General features: G+C 47.1%; 1 pseudogene; it reads right to left on the bottom strand.

Annotated features, from left to right (window-relative positions):
• Nucleotides 1-947: 947 nt before the first annotated feature.
• Nucleotides 948-2639, bottom strand: LOC127662684 (uncharacterized; annotated as a pseudogene).
• Nucleotides 2640-4773: the final 2134 nt, after the last annotated feature.

Consider the following 4773-nt stretch of genomic DNA (forward strand, 5'->3'; position numbering starts at 1 on the left):
TGACAGTCTGGTTCAGGTGTTCGGGGTGGCTGAAGGGGGAGAGGTTCTCGCACTTGAGCCCAAATCTTCAGCTGTCTGAAGTCCAGCAGGGGCTCAAAGCGGTCTAGCAGATCTTTGCTGATGAGGAGGGGATATGTGTCCATTGGTGAGATGTACACAGGGTGTACCAGGCTCATGGGACCAATCGTTAGGTGAATGGGAGCTACCTGTTCAAGCCGGATGTCATTTTGGCTGTATGACTGGACATTTAGCATGCAATTCTGAGATTTTAGAGTTCGATTTTGTCTCTTAGCTTCAAATTTGAGTCTTTCAAAAAGTTCAGCTGATATCAAAGTGAGGTCTGCTCCAGTGTCTACCAGGGCTTCGAGTCTCACCTCGTGTTCCACAGTGATGGCGAGATAGAGTTTTCGTGCTACCCCCTTTTCGATCAGATTCCCCAGGAGTTTTGGTGTTGGGGCTTGTGTGGTGATCGATAAGCAGTTAGGGTCGGTCTCGGGTGACTCGGTGCAGAGACACACAACCAAAACAGCACTTTCTGGTATCTTAGAGGCTTGGTCACTGGTGTGACGTATTGGGTTGTCCGCTGCAGGATGTGTGGTTGTCAACTGCAGTGAGTGGGTGTCGCTGTCACTTGGTGGTGTGATAGCTGGTTCGGAAGTCTGTGTCTGAAGAGTGGTGCTCTGGGTGCTTGGTTCAGTAGGAGGGCAGTCAGGAAGGGTGTTGGTTTCATGCCTTACGCTTAGTCATGAGGAGTCTGACCTGTCCTCTTTGTCTTTCTTGTGAGGTGTTCTATGAAGCAGCTCTTTCAGAACCTTCAAGAGCTCTGCGGTCTCTGACGTGGCCTCACTGTTTTTCTTTGAGGGAGGCTCAGACTTGGACTTGGCTGGGGCATGCCGGAAGGGTTTCCGCTGCGGGCTGTCTGGGCTGGACGTTCTAGTCGATGGGGTTCAGCTCTTTCTGGGCCGTCGGCTGGCTTCCCATGTGGCTCCACCCTTTTGGTTGTGGGGGGGCCGTGGGCTGCCGTAGGATCTTTCAAAGCACCCGCTCTGGTGCTTAGGACGAGCACCATCACGGCTGCGCTGCCCTCTGCCGGCTTGCAACGGTCTTGACTCGTTGTTAAAAGTTCTGTTACTGTGGTGCTGTTGGGCGCCCTCTAGTGCCAGCTCTGTGGCAGATCAGTGACAGGGCAAATGGATGGAATTTTTACAGTCTTTTCAGAAGCAATTTTCTGCTTGATGAAAGCTTTATGGGCCAAGTCTCACAGTTGTTGGGTAGTCATGGTGTGAGGACAGGCCAGGACCCCTAAGTGATGGCTCACTGTGGGATGCAGATTTCGGAGAACCAAGGTTCTGAAGTTGACATCTTCCATGCCTGGTTCATTTCGTGCTCCGAAGTAGGCTCGTCGGATTCGTCCGTAGTAGGCCTGTGGCGTTTCCCGCCGAGCCTGCTTGAGGTTCATGGCGGCGATGAGTCCTTGATCAGTTTCTGGATCAGAGAATTCTCTGATAAAAGCCTGCCGCAGCTGTTGGTAGTCTGTTTTGACAGTCTCTGGTTGATGGTCTAGGAAGCTGCATACGTCACGGCTAGACGTAATTCTGAGCGGGTACAATCTGTCCCACGTGGTCACGTGGGGAACAGTGTGCAAGTGAAAGTCAATGTCTTGCAGGTAGGCGTGCACATCGTGGCCTCCTGCAGGGTTTGGGGTGAAAGTAGGGATGTTTCTGGCCAGCTTGTCAAGTTCTTTGGGAGCCATGCCGTGGTTAGTGACCAGGCTTTTGTGGGTGGGCTCCAACCCTTTTGTTGCTGACGGGGGTTCTTGGAGGCTGGCTGGTGACATCTTGAACGGTGGGCTTTCACCCCCCTTTTCAGCCCTGAGCTCTTGGCTGAAAAGCTTTGGCCCACTGGTCAGGGGAAACTCTGTGGTGTGCGTTTCCCTTTTCTGTTCACTTTGCAGTCTATAAGAATGTGTCAGTTCTTTGTGAACAGTGTCAAGTTCATAATGGAGATGGTCTCTGTGCTGAATAAGTTCATGGATTTCAGCTCGGGCCATGTTCAGGTGCTTTTCACAGGCTCTGGCTTTAGCATCTCTGTCTTTTAGTGCAGTCTCTGCTCTTGCAAGGAGAGACTCGCCTTGTTGCAACGTCGAGTTCCTCTCTGGCTTTTCTCTCCGACTGTTCTCTTTGGTCTGTGTCCCGGAGAATGTTTTCCAGGGCATTTTGAAGTCTTTCTACTTCCTTTTTCTGTTCTGGGTCCGTTTCATCCTCTTCCTTTCGCTGTTCCTCGGTCTCGAGGCGTAGCTGATCTAGATGACTCTGAGTTTTGGCTTGGTTCCTACAGGCCTCCTCAGCTTGGAGTTTTAGCGCTGCGGCCTCCTGCTCCAGGTCGAGGTTGTTTTTCTCACTTATCCGTGCCTGGGCGATGAGATTGTGGGCAAGACTTCCGATGATCTTGGTCCATTCTTTGTGGTTGTAGCTCTGTGTGGGATCGTGGGCCATCAGGCTGTCCAATTCAGCGTCCAGTTGCTCTCGACCTAGGGGCTGTAGGTCCCTGGCGTCCTTGGGTAGGACGGTGTCCGTCATTGCGCTCAGCCAGGTCTCGAGGTGATCCCAGTGGGCTGCGGGACTGGACGAACGGGACATACTGGCTTACTGTAGGCAAGAGAAAAGAACAGCACACACAAAGAGGCCAATGCAAGTACGCGTAGGGTTAGCGAGCTACAATGAGGTGGCTATTCTAAGCCGTAATTTTGACTAACTGGGGTAGACAGTTAGACAGTTAGGTGGGCCGAATTTCGTGGGTCAGTGCAGGTCTAAATAAAGGTTTTGACAAGGCGGCAGCCCATAAGGGTCATCTGATGATGCGGGCTGCCTGTTTGTCTCTTTATTCAGTTTTCCTTGATGGCTCTTGTAGGCTCTGTCTTAATGTGAACTGGAAGTACACACTACGACAGGACAGAACAGCAGAATAAAGTAGAACACAATTAATGTTAGGAATAGATAGGCAGGAGAAAAAGGGCCTAAGTCTACCACCACTGCTAGGGTTTATGATAGGACCAACAGGGTGGGGCGCTATCGAGGTATAAACCCTAGGGAGATGGTGTGGCTTAGGGGAGAGAAAGACAAGAAATGGGCCAAACGCTTAAATGACCGGGGAATGTCTACTATTATGTGGCCTATACTGGTGGATGGATTTTACCTTCTTTTAGTTTGCCTGGGGTGAATCGATGTCACTCTGCTGGGGACCAGCGCGTGGTCAATCTTTCCAACGGTCCCAAACACTTGACCGCAGTGTCCCCGGGCCCTCTGCCACTATCACGGTGTGCCCTCTCAAACAACTTGACATTAAACACAACCGGCAACACCAAGGTGTCAACTGTCAGACGGCACAACAAGATTTGGATTTTCCCTAGAACCCTCGTAAGAGTGGCCCCTCTTCAGGCCCTGGTTTAGGTAATTATTCCAAACTTGCCGTGTGTGTCGACTGACGGGGTTGACTTTCCTTCGGAGTGCCAAATTGCTGATGTCGTTGTGTGAAAAGAGACAGAAGAGTCAGAGATTCACATACGGCCAGCATCGGTAACGCCGGTCGGATAAACCAGTTTGCTGGGAACCAACCAGAGATGACTGTCGGATCACCACAGCACACTAGGGAATTCTACCTACAAATACAGAACAGGATTTAGCAAGTGAAAGTCTTAAAGTGAATTAAGGCTTTCTTGTTTAAACCAAATTGAGTAATTATGTGTGTAGAAATAACAGGCAAAAGCTTTACCACATAATGATAAGCAAAGAAGTTTGATAATGATGTTAATTATCAAAACAATCTAACCACAAGAAAAGACAGAAGTAAACAAGGCAGGATGAACAGACAAACTTAATTTAAATTCAATTTAAACTTGTTAAACTCAATTTAAATAAGCGTGCAAAGAGATGTCAAGTAGCATCTAAGATAGTAAGGATACAGTCAGTAATAAAGTATCAAAGAGGGAAAAAAAGAAAATAAATAAATAAAATAAAAATAAATAATAATATTAATAATAATTAATTAATCATTAATTAATAATAATTGAAATGAGAAACTTAATTCAAATTTACATTCGAAATTTGTTTGTTTCAAACCAAATTTGAATAAGTGTAAGAAAAGTTAGAGATCAGAATTATATCCGATGATAATCACGATTGCTGTAAGATATCAGTGATAGCATCTGAAATAAAACCAACTGGAAATTAACCACTTCAAAACAGAACACAAGGAGGAAGGAAGTGATAAACCGACTTAGCAGGGGAGGCCCCAAAGGGGCGCGCTTCCTCTAAGTGGGCATTAGTCACTGGACTGAGACTTAACTTTAAATTTAAATTCAAATCTTGTTTTGAACCCAATTAAGTGTAATCAGTCAGAGGTAGAAGAATTGTTTAACATCCAATAATACTTAGCACAAGCAAAGCTTAGCAAATGCAAATATGTATTGACAGTTAAACAACACCTATTCAATATTCACAGGGAGAAGAGAATTTGAGAAAAGAAATGACCTACAATGAATGTCCACACGATGGCGTACTTGTGCTCGCGCAAAATGACGTCATGGGGTGGGAGTAATTTGCGAAAGAAAATTAAATAAATATATATGACCTGTCTGCTAATGTCCACACGATGGCGTACTTGCGCACGCGCAAGATGACGTCATGGGGTGGGAGTAACTTGAGAACTAATCAAGCACTTACAGGCTGCCCTCTAGTGTTTGTCTGCTGAATAACATTCCGTGTGATTTCAAAT

This window comes from Xyrauchen texanus, chromosome 22 (genome assembly GCF_025860055.1).
Source record: "Xyrauchen texanus isolate HMW12.3.18 chromosome 22, RBS_HiC_50CHRs, whole genome shotgun sequence".
In the NCBI taxonomy this organism is placed as follows: domain Eukaryota; kingdom Metazoa; phylum Chordata; class Actinopteri; order Cypriniformes; family Catostomidae; genus Xyrauchen; species Xyrauchen texanus.